Source organism: Eptatretus burgeri, chromosome 2 (assembly GCF_056783735.1).
Source record: "Eptatretus burgeri isolate ZD-2024b chromosome 2, Ebu_testis_v1, whole genome shotgun sequence".
In the NCBI taxonomy this organism is placed as follows: Eukaryota; Metazoa; Chordata; class Myxini; order Myxiniformes; family Myxinidae; genus Eptatretus; species Eptatretus burgeri.
The window spans coordinates 144,106,708-144,126,825 of NC_140962.1; the positions used below are offsets into that span (position 1 = coordinate 144,106,708).

At 36.4% G+C, this 20,118-nt stretch overlaps 1 long non-coding RNA gene and 1 pseudogene across 1 annotated transcript; one reads left to right on the forward strand and one right to left on the reverse strand.

The window, feature by feature from the left end:
* The first annotated feature begins 7,458 nt into the window (after positions 1–7,458).
* LOC147033405 (uncharacterized) lies at positions 7,459–10,089 on the forward strand (annotated as a pseudogene).
* A 7,979-nt stretch (positions 10,090–18,068) lies between these two features.
* LOC147033406 (uncharacterized) lies at positions 18,069–19,358 on the reverse strand. Its single transcript, XR_015052311.1, has 3 exons — positions 19,280–19,358; positions 18,986–19,162; positions 18,069–18,640 (listed from the first exon to the last, which is right to left on the reverse strand). It is a non-coding gene; the product is annotated as an uncharacterized LOC147033406 (long non-coding RNA).
* Positions 19,359–20,118: the final 760 nt, after the last annotated feature.

Below are 20,118 nucleotides of genomic sequence, written 5' to 3' on the forward strand. Positions count from 1 at the left end.
GAAATGTCCACACATTTTTCCTTATCCTTGAAGCCTCCGCCGATAATCATGTGAAGGCCTTCCTTCAGATCGGATTGGCCCTTTTTGCGCCAGAACTCCGAAAGAAAAGAACATCGATTTTGCTTGTTCCTGGAGTTTCTGATGTACTTAGCCCACTGTTTTGGAATGGGCGTTTGCTCATTGTGGATGGTCGCCTGTCACCTCTAATGAAGCTGACGTTCCTCTAGTAGCGCGTTCGGCAGATTTTATGGACCTATCTTTGTATTGGTCAAATACAACGTCCACCCGTCTGCAGCCATTTTGTCCTAGTGGCGCCAACACGACCTCATAAATTGTTGTTGCCAGTTGGCCGAACATTGATGCACCACCTCCCTTCACCATCTGCACCATTGCCGTACCATCAACTACAAAGGTAGTAAGCATGTTTGGTTCTGGTGATGGCAGTCAGGCTTTTGTATTGCCCAGTTTCTTTAGTTCGGACAGCAATACGCTCTTGTTTGTTTTTCTCATGGTACACATCAGCAGAATCCTTGATAGATTGACACATTTCAAATGTGCTAGCATTCAGCATTTCTGTCACTTTTTTTGTTGGACCTATTATGCACTTTGACCAGTCTACAAGACTCGAGTGTGATCTGGACCGTCTCCCTAGCTGATCTGCGTCCATCGTATCGATCCCGAAACTTCAGACGGCGACAGAGATGGTCCTCTTCTCTTCGCAGTAATATCGAGATTGTGTTTGCTAGTGCAGGACTTGTAGCAATTTGAATGCCAGAATACATTCATGGTCTGTCGTCTCTGTAAATCTGGAAGCAGTCGCTCATAACGCTCATCTTGCCTGCACTGCAGTGCAGAAATGAGCCTCTCTATGGAAGTGCTCTGTCCCTTTCGAAGAACATCCTGTGAATCTCCTTGACAGAGTACACATTTGTCATAGTTTGTTCTCTTTCTCCGTTTTTGTGGTGGCAAAAGACGAAGCACACAAGCACTGCTGGTATCGTCATCCATGTCTCCATCAAATCTACAAAACCACACGAGGTTTAATCCCTCACAGACTACAGTCTGTAGCCCAGAAGACAAATTACTAACAGGTCAAGATACTTCAAGATGACCGTCCAGGTACTTTTGGAACTGTTCAACTACGTGAAACGAAAAGAAATGTTGTTCTAACAATCAGCAGAAAGTCATTACTCTTCAAAATGTTACATGTGCAAACCATAGATGATTTAGGATACATTCTTTGCCAACGCGGTCTAGCTGCGTATATTTAACAGGCAAACTGTCTCAAGATCACAAATAATACATTTTGCACAGAGAACGGCACAAAAATTATGCATTCAACAGATATTCAGCAAACAGAGAAATACAAAACCAAACACACTTTTTCGATTTGCCAGGTGAATTCTACTACATGTTTGTTGCGTTATGGGATTCTACATATGAATTTCGACTAATACTTCACTGACAGTAATTTATATTGTTACGAATCTACGCCCGCCCGGCGTGCGAGTGACCGCTTTAACTAATAACGGCCGCTCGCCCACCGAACGGACAATTCAATCGTGACTTTCTGGAACAACGCCAGAAACCAATCACGGGTGGGTTTTCAATCCCACCACGGCCCAGTCTGTATTCTACCCGCGCAAAATCGGGTCAATCGCCGAATATCGATATACCTAAGTACCCGTGCGGGTTAACCTACCGAGGGACCGTACCTCAGCGAAGGCCTGCTTGGACACGAACCGCTTAAGCGGTCCGTTCCGTTCTGGGATAACCGAGCGGGTATTATCGCCAGACCTCGCCGGACCAGATTCTATTTATCGGTTATTTAAAAACCAACTAGTATTGCGAGAGCGAGATAGCGGTTCAATGGGGGAAAAATGACGTGACGAACGGGTAACATTCACACAAGCACATTTATTATTTCTACACACATATACCAGAAAGCAATGAAAAACACTTATACAGTCAACAAAAGCAAAACACGCATGCAGTTGTTTTATGAAGACTGCGGGACGAGGACAAAGACACGGGCAAGGCGAAGCACTACAACCGTCTATGAGCAATTATATACAGTCACTTAACAGGTTTTTACTTACAAGACACGGTGTCACAACATGCATTCGAAAGCAAAACCCCAGAAAAAAAACACCCCCATAGACAGGGGAGTCAGACTGGGCCCATGGGCCTTTATAACGTGGAGCGGTGTAGACCGCAGAGGCTCCATGAGGCTGCGCAGGTTACCTTCCTCGCTGGGCAACCCACAACGCTCCTTCCCCACGGCAGCTAGCGTAACCGCGGTCCGGCTCAGGCCTGGTGGTACAGGCCCCAGCCGGCAACGCCTGAGAGGAACGAACGGGCCTTTGCTCTTTTTGAGTTGATGCTGTCTTTAAGAGCCCGTCCGTCCCTCGCGCTGCTCGGACTGTCCCGAAGCCCGATCACCTCGGACCGTTCGGAGCTGGTTGGCGAGTTCTCTCCGGCTCGTACACGAGCGCGCAGGTCTGCGCGGCACAGCAGGCGGGGCTGCGCTTCCAGCTCGCGTCTCCTCCTGGTGTCCGAACCTCTCCACCGACTGAAGGCTCCAGGCGCCAGGATCCAGACTTCCGCGCAGCTGTTCCAGACAGACTGTTCTAAAAGTTACAAATACATCAGTTTTAAGATACAAATCATGATATTCTCCAAGATTCTTTGTTTTAAACTTCTCCCAAACCTTTTTAGCTTTTGTATAATCTCTATCGGAAATATGAGCTTTATTTAACTTTGCATAGAAACTTTCCCTTGAAGGAAGTTGTGTTTCTTTAAACTTCTCAAACGAATCCATATAGTCATATGGATATATTCCCTTTTGTGATAAGAGATCAATCTCTTCTTGATTTGAGAAATGTGATTTAAGATTCGGGAAGTTTTTAATATTTGATACGAAGTTATATAATGGACTTGACATAAACTTGTATGTGCCAAGAAATCTGATACGGGTTATGAGGGATGTATGAATTGTTTTTTGAATGAGATGTATTTTTGATCTGTGTTAGGAATGGCAGAAATATCTCCAGATGTCTTTGAAAGTTCATTTGTAAATCGATGTGTGTCATAGTGAGGGTTGTTGTGAAGAAAGACAGGAATAAAATTTGGAGGCTTGTAATTAAGATTATAACGGGAATGAGCTGGACCTCCATATTTTCCAGTAAGATGACAATGATCCCTAACCTTGACCTCTCCCTCAATTTTCTCCTCACAAATATGACAGATACTGTTCTTTATAAATTCCTCTTTCTCTCCCTTTGTTAATGATATTGGTTTATAGATTTTCACCATTATTTCTCTTGGTCTTATACAGTCTTTTTCCAATCATCTTACAAACTCCTCTGAGGCATCTTCTCCTCTATAAAGTTCTAACTTGTTGTATTCATCACCAACAGATGATTTGATATAATAACAGAAACCACAAGGAGTATGTTTTTGATATTTATTTGTGTATGATTTATTTGGATTTGGAGAAACAGTATCTATCTTTTCAAGGATACTTTCAAAATCAGCATATATCACAAATGGATGTTTTATAGATTTGTTAAAATCTTTGAATGATATATTTGAACCTGCTTTTGGTAAATTGGTTGCGGTTGATTTATGATTACTACAATATTTCAAATGTTGCTTTAATCGTTCTTTTGTGTGAAAGGAGTTGAGACATCTCTTACAAGGATACGTTTTGCATTTTCTCTTAAATAGTTGTGATTTGGTTAATCTTGAGAAATTTTTGATGAAAGCATAATGTGATTTTTCCTTTGAAGTAAAGTAGAGAAGGTCAAAGTGTGTTTCATTATTTTTATAGTTGTTTGAAATTTTTAATATCTGAACTTTGTTTGTATCCATAAATCCATATACATTAACAGATAGATTATTCATTTTCTCAAATTTAGGAATATCTCAATGACAATGGAAACTTTAAATCTTTAACATTGAATGTATTCTCGTATTTTATTTCTTATAATGTTCAACCCTTTCAGGATTCCATTGTGGAGGATGTAAGTCAGCAAGAACAGACCATAGAAAACATTTATTATCTTTGTTTTGAATATTAACAACCGCTTTCTTAAGTTTTATCTCTTTTGGTTAATCAATATAAGAAGAAGCTTGAAGAGGATCTGATTTTAAGATGTGTACATCTAAAAAGATTATTTTTGTAATAGTAAATCCATTACCTACTACAGTGTTATCAACATATTGTTCTTGTCTCTGGAGTTCATCGTAAACATCAGATCTTACAAAATCTTGAAATGATGAGATAAAGTGAGGGTTTGTCCTCATATAGGGAGTGGTTTCATCGTCTCGTCTTACCATTTTCAATTTTACTCCCATATAAAACTTAAAAGTTTTCATTTCACTTAATGTGTTTTAAATTATAGCTTCAATACTTTGTTTAACCATATAAACAGCTTCCATGATTGAAGATGGTCCAGGGTCTCAAACGAAAGTCTTATTTTTATATGCCCTTTAAATGCCCCATCAGTGTTTTCAAGGGAGAATTTAGTGGCACCTTCCCTTTCTTCATTGTTCTTGTGTTTGTGTGATTGAAGGTGTTTATTATAAAAAAAATTTAAGAATATCATTATCAAATCTATCACAATGTTTTGTTTCTTGGTCAAGTGGAGATATTTGTCTGAAAAGATTGATTGTGTTTGTTGGTTTGAAGGTGTTTTTTTATAACATTTATATTTGTGATTACAAACATCGCAGTACGTTGTATTCACCATATTTATGTAATAAAACTTTGCTTAAAATATAATGTTCTTGATGAAAATTTTGTTTAATTTATAGGTGCATCTGTGCTTAAAACCATTTATCCTCCAACTTTTTTCACTTAATAAATACAATGTATCAAGACCCAAAAGACAAGTTTCAATCAATCTCTTCATTTGTAAAAGATATTGAGAAATATGTCGAGGATGTAAAATTGAACAAACATAAATATCACAACTATTGGATAAAAACAATTATGGTGAATAATACGAGTTCTTCAATTTCCTTCAGTTAAAGGGCTTTTAGTATATCTGGAAGAACATCAATTAAAGTATCTGTAACAAAAGTTTCTCCTATCCTTCTGGTAATATATTCAAAACTAGAAAAAGCAATGAAACAAGAAAAAGTATCAAATAATAAAAACCTTATGGATGAAGCTTTAGAAACAAAAGATAAGACCATCTGTAATATGCAAGGAGAAATTTGTATTTTTTTCAACAACCCAAAAGATGTAAATCCTGATAAAATAAAGGATGTTAATATATCAGGTGAAATGACATTTCGTTCAATAGTAGTTAAAGATCATTTTAAAATTACCTTTAATATAAAAATGTCGTAGTTGAATCTGTTAATGAAAAAAAGTATATTGATATAGATGGTAATGTTTTTTTCTATTAATTAAATACGAGTCATTATTCAACTGAGGATTTTGAGGATTATGATACTGAGAGTTTGTGTTCAAACGATAGTTATGAAAGTAGTTTTATAGATGATTGTGAAAGTACCGAAGATGATACCGAAGATGAATTTTAGTTTAAGTAAAGTTTTACTTTATAAATATGTGAGATTTTGAGCCTCTTGAATTCCCTGATTCTCCATATGACAAATTTGAGAATTGTCCTGCATGTGATGGAGTGGGATTAAACAGAGTCAAAAGCCGAAACAATGTATATTCTGTGATTATCTTCTAATTAATGATAATAAAATAGATAAAAAGGAATAGAATTCTTTTAGATTTACACCAAAAATGAATTACTTTACAAGATTGATGAGAGAAATTATTGTAAAGTATGAGGGTGATAACACACCTTTCCTTAGAATGGAAGAAACTGAACGTATTTGAGAAATGTTCAAAGGATTGTTATATATTATTCACGATTGTCATTTTCAGGGAAATATCAACACAAGATATTGTATAAATAAAATAATGGATTATCTTGAAACTAAACCCGAACTTAGGATAAAATATAGAGTTTCGAAAAAAGCGAATAATAAATTAAATAACCTGCTTTCCAAATATCTAAATGAATGATTTTTTTACCCATTTGGGAAAATAAGATAAAATTTAACAATCCAAAAATCTTCCAAATTCATTAAGATGTTTCACAGTTGGTTCAAGTGGATGTGGAAAAACCTGCTTACTTTTAAAGATGCTCCTTACTCCCAACTTTTTAGATTATGATAATTTAATAATTTTCACAAAGTCGAGTTTTCAACCTGAGTATCAACTACTCTCACAAGGTTTTAATGCTGGTCTTCAAAAAGAAGATATAATCAGTTTATTTAAACTTCAAAACAAACTAAATGACTACAACATTGAAAATATAATACAACGATTTTGTGATACACAGATATAAGAAGAAATCAAAACTGATAACTTGTATTCTTAGTGATAATACGGATGATATACCTTCTCCCCAAGATTTGAATAAATCAAAAAAGAACCTCGTTATCTTTGATGATTGTGTTAATGAGAGAAACCAAACGGTAGTGGACAGCTACTTCACAAGAGGGAGACATTCTTGTTGTAATTGTATTTATCTTGGTCAATCATACTTTCAACTCCCTCGTCGTTCCATAAGAAACAATGCTAATACTTTTATTTTATTCAAGTTAAATTCAATAGATATAAACAATTTTTGGAGAGACAATTGTTCTACATTATATAAAAAAGGAATTTGGGGATTACATGAAGCACATGACTGAAAAATACAAATATATTGTTGTGAAACAAGATGAGATATTAAAGGATATATTTTTTATTTTATAAACAATTACATTTATAAATGACAACTATTATTATAAATCTGATCGAGCGTACTCGGACATTTTGCCTTTCGATGGCAGAAATAATCTACAGTGGTTGCCAGTCCTATTGTAGATCGCGGCGTTCGCTTAAACCGGTCTCCCCCCGAAACCGGAGTGCACTTCATACCGTTCTGCAAGTATATAAGCAGTCGCTAATTCGTGCCTCATCTACTCGCTGCCAGAGATTATTTTCTGACCTTGAATGGCTCAAATTATTATAAATATATATTATTATAAATTATTATACCTAAAATTATATTACTTAAAATTATTATAAATCTTGTGGGTAAATCTGCTTCTGGAAAAAAACTTTCATAAATCAAGGTTCTTGTATAGTACAAATGAGAATATTGTAAATTTACTTAAACAACACCCCGTGATCCGCATTGTATCAACAACAACTGGAGCAATAAGACCTAGAGAAGTATAAGGTAAAGTTTATTACTCTATTTCAGAAGAGGAACATATGCAATTGAGGAATGAAGGTCAAATATTTGAGGAGGTTTCTTTTGGGACAACAAAATATTCACATTGTAAGAGTGAGTAAAAGAAACTAAAATCTCGTGGTCTTGGGACATTAGAAACTAATCCAGAAGGAATGAGACAAATTATTAAGCATCTGAGCGGGGTTAAGATTTTATCATTCAGTTTTGATGTTGATGAGGAAACTCAACGCAAAGGTATGAAAAGCAGAGATACAAGTATTAGTGAAGAAGAAATTGCAACTCGTGTTAATGTTAATAAAGAATTTGATGAAATATTTAAAGAAAAGGATTTATTTGAACACATCTACTTTAATGATGAAGAAAAGGAAAATTTCCCTGTTGATCTTTACAATTCATTGAATGATATTTTCCAATAAATAAATGGATGTGAAAGAAAGAGCAAGAAGATTTAAGGAGCATCAAGAGTTGGTTTCAAAAGTTGTAAAACAACAGGAAGACATAAAGAAGAAACGCAAACAAAAACTAAAGGCCCGGTCACACCTTGACGTTTTAGCCTGCAATGGCAACGTATTAAAATGTATGTAAAACGCTGGCTTCCGTTGAACTTTTGATGTTTTTTTTTAAAGATTCGGACGTATTCATAACGACTTGGTCTTATGCATAACGTATTAGTAACGGACACAGAACGTTTCGTTGTGTTATAGATAACTTATACCAACGAATGCTGAACCTGTTGTCGGCCTTCACAACCTATGCCCAACGATAGTCTAACTTATGCATAGCGCGCTGCACGCATCGCCGACGATGACGTGGCGTAGTTTATGAAAAGGTTGCCGCACAACGATTCAACTCATAACCGCTGCAGAAATGGAAGTGTCAACATCGCAGTCACACCTTGGTGATCTTGCCAGCGTATGCCGACCTCTGAAAAATGTGTCTAAAACGCTGGCGCACGTCGAATACAGTATGGGTAAGTTTAGTATGCGTGAATAGAACGCTAAAGTACGCTATCGTACGTCGTATTAAATGGAGTACGTCTTGTAATTTTAAACATGTTGAAAATATTGCGACGTACTTGCCATATGACACACGCTCCGCATGCGATGGGAATAAGTTGTACGCACGATATGCGATCGTTGACACACGTCAACACACGTTACTTGTAAGGTGCTCATAAGTCGAAACACGTCAAGGTAATGGTTAGCGTCAGTGTTCCAGACTCCCGGTTTTTTGTTTTTCTTCGGTATGACGGTGTTCAGTGTACAGTGCGGTTATGATTTAAGTCACTGAGCGGCAGCCTATTAATTATATTATATTATAACCGCACTAGAAATCGAAGTGTCAAAATCACCATCATACCGAAGGAAGGAAGAAAAAAAAAACAGGGAGTCTGTAACACTGACGCTAACCATTACATTGATGTGTTTCGACTTATGAGCACCTTACAAGTAACGTGTGTCGATGTTTGTCACCGATCGCATAACGTGAGTACAACACGTAACTCATAGGTTAGAAATAAGTTTCGGGTATGCTAAACATTACCTCGACGTGTTTCGACTGATGAGTAACTCACAAGTAACGTGTGTCGACGTGTGTCAACGATCGCGTGACGTGCCTACAACTTATGGCCAGCGTTATGCGGAACGTGTGAGTCATACGCCGGCATAAGTCTTAAAATTTCAAGCATGGAAAATTTGAGGACAACCGAAAAGTACAACGTTTAAAGCCAGCGTACAACGACGTATGGCAGTGTTTTTCAGCGTGCTCTCAATGTTATCAAAACTTACCCATAACGTATTTGACGTGTACCAGCATTTTAGACACATTTTCCAAAAATCGGCATAAGCTGGCTAAAACGTCAAGGTGTGACTGGGCCTGAACGGGTGAAGAAGCATTTGAAAGAAAACAAGAGAAATTTTTTAAACCACTTTTAAAAACTTTCCAAGAAAAAATTGTGGATGTTTCCACACTTCCCACAATAGAATATACTCCTAAAAAACTTTAAATGTTAAAAGATTTCAGTCAAATGACGGAGGAAGAATTAGAATATGATGATGAAGGATTATTTCAACAATTGTAAGCGATTAATCAACCCCCTGATTATGTTGTGAATGCTCTTCAAAACAATGAATATTCAGTGGATTCAAAAACCAAAGCAGGACTCATTCCAACAGAACAACCAGCAATATTTCATCTTGTTCAAGAAAAGGTATTGATATTTAATGATGAATTAAAGTTCTTGAGTTCTGCTCAACCCCCCGTAAAACAAACTCCGAGAATAATGTTTCTTCAAACAAAAGATGGAAAACAAGGTTCAACTGTAAGGGATGAATCAAAGTATTTTGATAAACCATTGGACATGGAAAATAATGATGATGGAGTATATATTGATCTGCTGGACTCTCTTAATTATGGGGTTAGTCTTTCTGGTAAAAGTAGGAAGAATGAGGAGGAGAAACACATGATTCAGGCTTTAAGTATCCTTGGTTCAGGTGTTAGTTTTCTTCCAAATGACCCATCACAATTAGTTAATAGACTGTTATTGCTGTTCGGTAGTAAGAGGGCTGGAAATATCAATTGTTTTAATGAAGCATCAGCCATTTTAGACCAGTTGATCAACATGAAAACTATTAATAAATGCCAATTCAAAGACATTTTATCTCATTAAATAAGCTGAGAAGCACAATCCTTAGTTTTCATATCACAACAAGTGACCACACATCTTCACGCCCATACCCACTACAACTTGATGCAACAAAATAATATGAGGTGTCTTTATTGTCCACGGAAACTTATAATACCTTATTTAATATAACCGAGAAAAATGACAAGTTTAGTTATAATCTGGGAAGTGGATACAAAACTATAACAGTTTCACCCGGAGCATATGAGATTTCTGAAGTATCTTCCGAAATTGTTCGTCTTATGAAAGAACAGGGTGATGAACCAAAAAATATTGTTATAGATATTCAAAAACAGACTTCAAAATCAACGATTAAACTTAAAAATAACTACAAGGTTGATTTCACAATTGATAATTCATTTAGAAAGTTATTGGGTTTCTCCTCAAAAAAGATTGAAACGAATGGGACGTTTTCCAGTGATAATGTCATTCAAATATCCTCAGGAATAAATTCGGTATTAATTCACTGTGATTTGATAGATGATGCTTATAATGATGGAAGAAGAACAAATACAATATTTTCATTCAGCGCATACTCAATCCCAATTGGTTATAAATTCAATATGGAACCCAAAAATCTGGTTTATCAACCTGTGTCAGGAAAAACCATAAACAGAGTAAATTGTAGGATAACCACCCAAGATAATCACATGATTTATTTTAATGGAGAAATTATATCCATCAGAATTCACCGACTTGAAGTTTTACAAGAAATAAATACGATGGTTATTGTGAGGAAACACGAGTTGGGAAAATATAAAATAATTACAGGGGGTGGGATGTTCCTTTCCCCATACTACAACGGTGAAGGTATGTGTCTTGGTGGAGGATACTATAAACCTTCGAGCCAAAGGGGTGTGCGACATCAATTTAGAGGAGATGCGATAATTGGTACTCGAATGGGTATAGGTTCAACTATTCTTAAACATAAAGACCTAATTGGTTCAACTGCTTCTGCTGTGGGAAATGTCACGGGTGCTATAAAGAGTACAAAAGATGCCCAAAAGGAATCTCATAAATTACAAGCAATAAAAGAAATTAAGAAAGGCAAAACTCAGTTGTCTCCCCAAGAACGACAGAAAATAATTCAAATACTTGGGTCAAGGTTTCAAAAGTTGTAACATCTTTTTTCCTAAATAAATACAAGTATGGAAGCAATTGATAGTATCTATGATTTGGATGATATCATTGTCATCTCAAACTCCACTAAAAAAGATTACTTCAAGGTAAATGCAGTAACTGGAACAGACTGGAATGCAAATGCAACAAAAAGTTTTGAAATAAATAATCAACAAACATATTTGAATCTATCCAAAAGTTTCTTGTTGTGTAAATTTACAATCACAAAGGCTGGGAATAACACAAAACGCTACACTCGTAAATGATTTCTTCTGGAAAATGTTTGATAGTGTTCGTTTGTACATTGGAACACAAGAAGTTGAAGCCGTTGATTATGTCTCTGCCGCATCTGAAATGATGAAATTTACACTATATTCATTTGGTGATGGAATGGGGAAGGGGGCTGTCGAAGGTTTTATTCCTGATATGTCAACGGGAACAAACACGGACCCTGGATATAGTCAAAGGAAAAGAATGTGCAATGATGATACAAAAGCAGGTAATAGTTTTACAGTGGCAATTCCTCTTTAAGGTATATTTGAATTTTGTGATCACGATAAAGTTCTGTGTGGTCTTTAAATTAGATTTTAACTACAAAGGAATGATAATGACAATTGATTACTTTTTGGTGTGGCTAATGCTTTTGCTGTTCAGAATAAATTTGTAATTGATGAAATGAATTGGTATATTAGTGAATTTCCTCCTTATCTTAAAACAGAAGAGATGTTGAATAGAAGACTTAACTCAAAGAAGCCACTCAATGTATCATACCTTAAAAGATGTCAACATGTTACACTGAACCATACCACTTACACGTGGAATTTGGGTGTTTTGGAAGGAAAGCCACGATATCTGTGGATCATTTAAAAAAAACCAGATGGTGATACTGCTACTGATAAGAATAATGCATTGAGTGATAATGCCAAGGTGAAACAACTTTGTGTTTCTCAAGATGGAACATTTTATCTACGAGATAGATTGGAAATTAATTGGGAAAAAAATGATTATGCTGAAGCATACAAGTCTTACCAAAAGGTGTGTGAAAGCAATGGAAATAAAGAACCTATTTTTGATATGACGGCATTTAAAAGTTTGTATACAATCTATGCGTTTGACTTGAGTGCTCAAAAGGAAACTATAAAGTCTAATCGAGTGGAAACTTCCCTATACATTGAAAGAGGAGAGAATGAAGAAGTTGATACATATTGTTTGCTTTTGGAAGAAACAGAATTACAGATTAATACAGATAATGGTGTTATGATTAGTCTCATATAATATTTTTTGTTCGATAAATGAGTGGTAAAGTACCAACTGGGGAATGTGTTAATGAAATCAATCTTCATAAACTATCATCTTGGGTTCAAAATCAAAAGGCTTGTACGATTAACGTTAATACAATTCAGAGAAAAGGAGCAGTAAGAATTGATGTTTTGCTCACAAGAGAACAGGTGAAAATCTTGAACGATACTGGCTCACTTAAAATTAAATTGACAAAACCAATGTTGAAGAAATATTCAATAAGAGAGACGAGTGGAGGATTTCTCCCATTTGTAATTTCTTTATTTGCTGGTTTAAGTGCGGTTGGAGCATTGACGGGTGGTATTTCAGCAGCGGTGAAAACTTCCAACGAAAGGAAGGCTCAAATCCGGGCTCAAAAACAATAGGAAAGACATAACAAAGAGTTGGAGAAACAAATTAGTGGAAGTGGTGTAATTGTAGATTTTGCTGAAAAACTTGAAAGTCTGTCTGTAAAAGTGAGATTGTTAGTTGGAGATATGCTTTCTTCTATCGCACAAGCAGGTGTAAAATTAACTAAAGGGGGTATTGGATTATATCTTTCTGATAAATAAATGAGCATTGATGAGTGGTTTAAAGAATTTGGAAAGAATACAACATCAAATTTAGAACTTCTCAAATATTTCAACAAATTAAAAATTCATAATGTGGTTATTTGTATGAGATATGTATATCTCAACATCCCAATAATATTATTATGAACTTTGAAGATAATAATAGAAACGGTTCTCATTGGGTTTGTATTTTTAATGGTCAAGACAAATATTATTTTGATAGTTTTGGTCTTCCACCACCTGTTGAAGTTATAAAATTCTTACAGAATGGTGTTTATCAAACATTTCAAGTCCAATAATTAAATTCCAAGTGTTGTGGTCAATTATGTCTATATGTGTTTTTTCAACTCAACAAAAATAAATTTTTTAATGACTATTTTTAATCAAATATAAATGACTTATGTTGGTAAAGATGGTTCTATCTTTGGTGTATTCCAAGAACTTGATATTGATTTATCAAATTATTACACAAAGGCACAGGCTGAACGACAGAAATATAGTGTAACAAAAAATATTAACACGAAAAATGCTTATAAATTAATAAATTATCCAAGCCTGACTGATGCGAATGACTTGGTGAGATTAAGTGATTTATCACAATATATATCCTTAAATAAAACAGCTGTGTATTCCAAAGATACAGAAGTGTTGATTTTATCTCCAGGTCATACAGTATTCACAGTTCCAATTCATATAAATTTTTATTAAGAAGGGCGTATCGTTTGTATGAGTATAGAACAATGGGGATATTATATGGATGATTTAGGGTATAATTGGTCATTTGAAATTAACCTAGAATACCTGCAACAATTAAATCAGTCTCGTAAGGAAGAATATTATCCACTTGGTGCTGAGAATGAGTTTTGTGGAAGCACAATTGGTAAACAACAAATAAAAGAATTTAATAAGGGTAAATTTAATTATGGTTTTGCCCTTGTTTATATCATGAAAACAGAAAAAACAGGATTATATATAATAAGTAATGAAATACAAAATGATATAACTATGGGGAGGTCTTTCCTGTCATTGTATTAATCTATCATATATTTCTGATACATAAATGACAGCAAGAAGGCTTCAAGAAAATTATCATTTCTGTGTCCAAGCATACCTTCAAGAAAAGGGTATTTGGTATTTTAATAAATATGTTCTACAACATAAGAATGAGGTATTTTCAATAAAAGATTGGTTTTATACTGATGTTGATGAACCAACAACTTTGGATTTAATTAAAATGTTAAATAATGAAAACATTATAAAGTTAAGAAAACGCAAGGTACTTTTACAAATGCAGAAGAAATTTTATTGGTTTCCTGTTGTAAAAATAATTATTTTGGATACAGGAATAACAAGAAATCCTGATGAATATATGTATGATATTCTATGGGGAGTAAGCGATTCAAGGGTAATAAGGGATGAGGAAGGAGTTGAAGAAGAGAGGGAAGAGGAGGAAAAGGAGGGGGGGAGAGAGAGAGAGAGAGAGAGAGAGAGAGAGAGAGAGAGAGAGAGAGAGAGAGAGAGAGAGAGAGAGAGAGAGAGAGAGAGAGAGAGAGAGAGAGAGAGAGAGAGAGAGAGAGAGAGAGAAAAAAAAAAAAAAAAAGAGAGGATAAATAAATATAAAAATATGGAAACCAGTGAGATTAGAAAAAGATTGGGGGTATTACAGAAAATAAATAAATTACAGTAAATCTTAACGCACTGAGGAGGAAACGCACCGAGGAGGAAAACAGAATTGACAAGTCTATGAGAAATATTTTCGTCAAGATTATTAACATCGTTTTCAGGGAGGATATAAACGAGAAAGTGGAGATAAAGATTATATTATTGATGATGTTGGTGTGATTGACTTTAATCAAAGTTTTTCATTTTTTTTCTTTAATAAATGGAGGAGAGAGTGAAGACATTTCTGAGGATTCTTTATGTTTTAAAAATCATGATTCAAAGGTGCATCTTGGAAGCTAAAAAGGTTTTCGCACTCTGCATGCAATTTTCTCATAAATAAATGAGTTATTGTCTCAAATGTAAAAATAAAACATACTAAAAAATCTCATATTTTAAAAGTAAAAATAATAGGGTTATTCAAAAAGGTACATGTTCGGTGTGTTGCTCAAAAAAAGAGTCAATTCCCAAAACACAAACGTAGAGGAGATATACAAAAGTTTTTATCAGGAAGTAAATTTACAACTACTGGAATACCAAGGGAATTACATCTACCAGGGTATTCTTTCTGTCGTCCAGGCACAAACTTGGATAAAAGATTAGATGAGGCAGACAATCCTAATCCATGGAGTAAACCCATCAATAGGGTTGATGAAGTGTGCATGAGGCACGATATTGATTATGGCAATACCACAACCTTGGAAGAAAAGCATGAAGCCGATAGAGAAATGCTGTATAATTTGTCTCCGATACAAAATCCAACCTTGAGAGAAAAGTTGATAGGTTCATCGTGAAGAAGATGATCAGTACTAAATTGAAACTTGGGCTTGGAAATTAAAAAAAAAAACTTATCGGCTCTAATGATGTCATAAAGACTGAAGAACAATTAGCTGATGAATTACATAAACCAATATTCACAAAGTTTCGTAGAAGGAAGGTTTATTCCAAGGAAGTTGATTATATCTGGTCTGCTGATGTTATTGAACTCAATAATGATAAAGGGTACAAGTATGCTTTAACCATTATTGATTTGAGCAGTGGATATGCGTGGGTTGTCCCTTTAAAAAACAAAACAGGTAATACTCTACTGTGAGCCTTTCAACAAATATTTAATAAAAGTAAGAGAAAACCCAAAAAATTGTGGACTGATGAGGGTGGAGAGTTCTATAACAAGACATTTATGAATTTTCTAAAAAATAACAGCATTACATTATACAGTACCTTTCATGAAGGAAAAACGGTTGTTATTGAGTGCTTCAATCACACTTTAAAAGAGAGTATATAAAAAATTCACTCAACTCGGTTCTCAACAAGGGTCATCTTTTATTAAGGATATTGTAGATAAGTATAATGACACGATTCACACCTCAACGAATACGAAACCATCAGAAACATTTACAAAATTAGATTATGAACAAGTGAAAACCTTCAATACAGCACGTGTGGTGAATCAAATAAGTACACTAATGTTAAAATATGCAATTTATGCTTTTTCAGTTGAAAAACAATTAAAAAGCGTACTTAATATTTGAAATGTAAAAATCTTGTTATTATTGTGATAAGCACCTTTATATATTAATATAACAGAAGGAATGAAATCGTTCGATACAGCGTGGCAGGAGGCCGCAAAAGAATGATTGTAAGTAAATTTCAACTACTAATGCATGACAAAACACTTGTTTATGGCTAATATTAGAGAATGATGGCATAAGAAGAACTTAGCCTGGAATCCTCGTGCATAACACCGCCCACACAACATGCGTGGTGTCCCTTGACCAATCAGGAGCAGTGCAGTTACAGTATCGTTTCCTTCAGCTCGATTGGTTTTGTCCTCCACATGATGTTTTCGGGGTTTTTTTTTTTGTTTTGTTGAATCTGAGGAGATTATTATTTTTTCGTTCTTGTTGTAAGTAAATTTCAACTACTAATGCATGACGAAACACTTGTTTATGACTAATATGAAAGAGAATAATGGCAAAATGAAGAACTTAGACTGGAATCCTCGTGCATAAGACCGCCCACACAACACATGTGGTGTCCTTTGACCAATCAGGAGCAGTGCAGTTACAGTATCGTTTCCTTCAGCTCGATTGGTCTTGTCCTGCACGTGATGTTTTCGGGTTTTTTTCGTTCTTGTTGAATCTGAGGAGATTATTTTTTCGTTCTTGTTGTAAGTAAATTTCGACTACTAATGCATGACGAAACACTTGTTTATGGCTATTATTAAAGAGAATGATGGCATAAGAAGAACTTAGCTTTCTGCGTTCGGCGCGAAATGCCATGGTGGACGGAAATGACGTCTTTCGTTCGTACATGAGGGGAGCGTTTCTTCGTTTTTTTCCGTCAAGCAATAAATTAAATGGTTTTCACATATATAACACATTAGTTTCACAAATTTCCATTGAAATACTCGGGTATTTCCGTCAATTGTCGCCATTTCCGTCGAGGTTACGCACTGCATCTACCGGACGGCCGTCATTGGCTGTCTTGAGGAAAGTGGGGGGGGGGACACCGGACCCACCGGAGATGTGGTAGACGACGCCAGGGACATTTCAAACTCGGTGCAATAGTATACAGCGCACGCGCTGTAAAAAGAGATTAATGTCAGAAAGCCTAAGTTCAAAGTTAGTGATATAGTAAGAATATATAGGTGGAAATCTCATTTTGAAAATGGTAAAACAAAGCGGTGGATAAATGAGCTTTTGAAAATCGTTGATAGTGATACAGTTCCTTGGACTTATAAGGTATATGATTTAAAGGGGGAAGAGATTTTAGGTTCATTTTATTCACAGGAATTACAAAAGACAAAGATAAATTGAAATATTTTTTTTGACTCTGCCCCTTTTCAACTATTTTTTGACTCCACCCACACAAACCCCGCCCACAAGCCCCACCCACACATGCCCATCCACACAAACCCCACACCACACAAGCTCCACCCACACAAACCACACCCATCCACACAAGCTCCACCCACAAAAACCACATTCATCATATTCACATAACTAGTGATTAGTTCCCCACGCACAACATGTTTATTTAATTTAAAAAATTGCTCCACCCATCCGCACAAGCTCCACACACAGAAACCCCACCCACACAAATCCCACCCACAAAAGCCCCTTCCACACAAACCCCCCCAAACAAGCACCGCCCACACAAGCCCCGCCCACACAAGCCCCGTCCCACACAAACCACTCCCACACAAACCCCGCCCACACAAACCCCACCCACACAAACCCCGCCCACACAAACCCCACCCACACAAGCCCCACCCACACAAACCCCTCCCACACAAACCCCACCCACACAAGCCCCACCCACCCCCTCATCCCTCCATGTGTGCCCCCACCTTTGACCCACCATCCCCCTCATCCCACCCCCCACCCTTCCCCACACACACATACGGGGAGGGGTGTGGGGTGGGATGAGGGGGGTGATGGGTCGTTGGGGGAGAGCACCTACCCCCCCCAACCCCTCCTTTTCATCTCCTTTATTCTTTTCTTGTAATTAAGAATTAAACAAGCAGTCATAGACTGGTACTTACAAAATCGTCAACTTGACCTCTGACCTTGTCTAATAAAAGCTGTCTCTGGAGAAGGTAGCGACGCAAACCAGAAGTTTATACGATGATTCTGTACCAAACCATCAAAAATCGAATGTTTGACCTCACTGTGACCTTGACCTTTGACCGATTTTGACCAAAATCTAATCAGTACTAGCCATCACCCTCCTGAAACATGTGGTGTAATTTGACATTGGTAGCTTCTTCCATTCTTGAGTTATCCTGCCTACAAACAAACGCACAAACACAAACAGAGGACGGAAGTCATCAATATACTTACGAAATCTAAAGATACGAAAAAAAATCTAAAGATTTTGTAAGTAATAATGAAAAGCAAAGCAAATATAATTTATCAACATTAAAAATATTGAACATTCAGTTGTAAAAATAGATAATATTTCCAAGCAGTCTGCTTCAGATGTCGAGTTTCATGCCAGATTCCTCCAGACGATTAAGCTGTGTGTTGGGTTCAACCAGACAGGTGTTTAAACTGGAAAAAAAATAATAATAATAATGAGCCAAAACACAAGGGAGATATCAAAATAGAGGGAGAGAGAGGCAGACAGAGACAAGCAGAGAGAGACAGATAGATAGACAGAGACAAACAGACAGGCAGAGAGACAAATGGACAGACAGATAGAGATAGAGATAGAGAGACAAACAGAGAGACATATGGACAGACAAAGAGAGAGACACACACACACTCACACACACTCACTCACACTCACTCACACACACTCACTCACACACTCACACACACTCACACACTCACTCACACTCGCACACACTCACAGACACACACACAAATACACACATGCACGTGTGTGTTTCTCACCTTGATTTCGGTATCAATGGGCATGAGAGAACTTGTTTCCAGTCTGCAACAATACCGATCAGATCATTCCTGAAATTTTGAATCTCTTCAAGAAAGTCGTTCATTTGTATCCATTCGTTATGTAAATCAGATAATTCGTTCTCCACATTTGTAATGAACGATGTTAGTGGGGAGAACCTGTTAGGAAAAGATAAACAATAATTATTAGTCGTATAGTGATTTAATTAATAATTATTTGCTTCACTGTCATTCTCAGAGTAAACCAAACTTAACAATACACACACACAAACTTACCAATATTGTGATTGGTTCTCTTCTTCATCAGATGAAAGATAGTTCATATCTCAGTCATTTACCATTGGGACAAGATGAGAAAAAATGAAAAAGCCGTCAGACAAGATTTTCGATCGAGAGCTGACTTTTAAAGCTGCTTGGAGGAAGCGATTACGTAATCTTGGAAAATAACCCAGGCTTGAACACAATGGGGACAGCTTCCTGTTTTTTAACAGCTCAGTAATTCTGGAAAATTTTCAGCTGCACGACTGTGTTCTACCCCATTTTACAAAAGCAAAGGATGAATACACTCGATTGGATCACTCTTTGAGTGGAATGAAGTGTTTTAATCAGTAAGTCTCAGTTTAACAAGAGCTTGTATGGGAGGGGGAGAAAATCATTATCCTGTTTTGAGCTGATGGGCCGAAAGTCGGGGTGGGGGGGGGGAGAAAATCATTCTCCTAATTTGGATTTTTTGGGCTTTGAGATAGTCTCAATTTAACATGAGCTTGTATGGGAGGGAAGGGAATCGGTCTCAATTTAACATGAGCTTGTATGGGAGAGGGAGAAAATCATTCTCCTGTTTTAACCTGATGAGCCTTGAGTCAGAAAGGTTTCCCCATTCATTTGTATGGGGGGAGGGGGGGAATAAGTCTCCTGTTTTGGGGTTGATTCAGAGAGTTTTCCCCTTTTTCCCCATTCATTTGCATGGATGCCTGAGAAACCCCATTTATCCTCTACGTATATACATATGTATATGTAAATACATGGTGAGTCAGAAGTAGCGCCCGATTTCTGTATGATGTATCTTTGGAGTTCTTTGGCCAATGTTTACAGCCCCTCCACTATCCCAGCAAAGC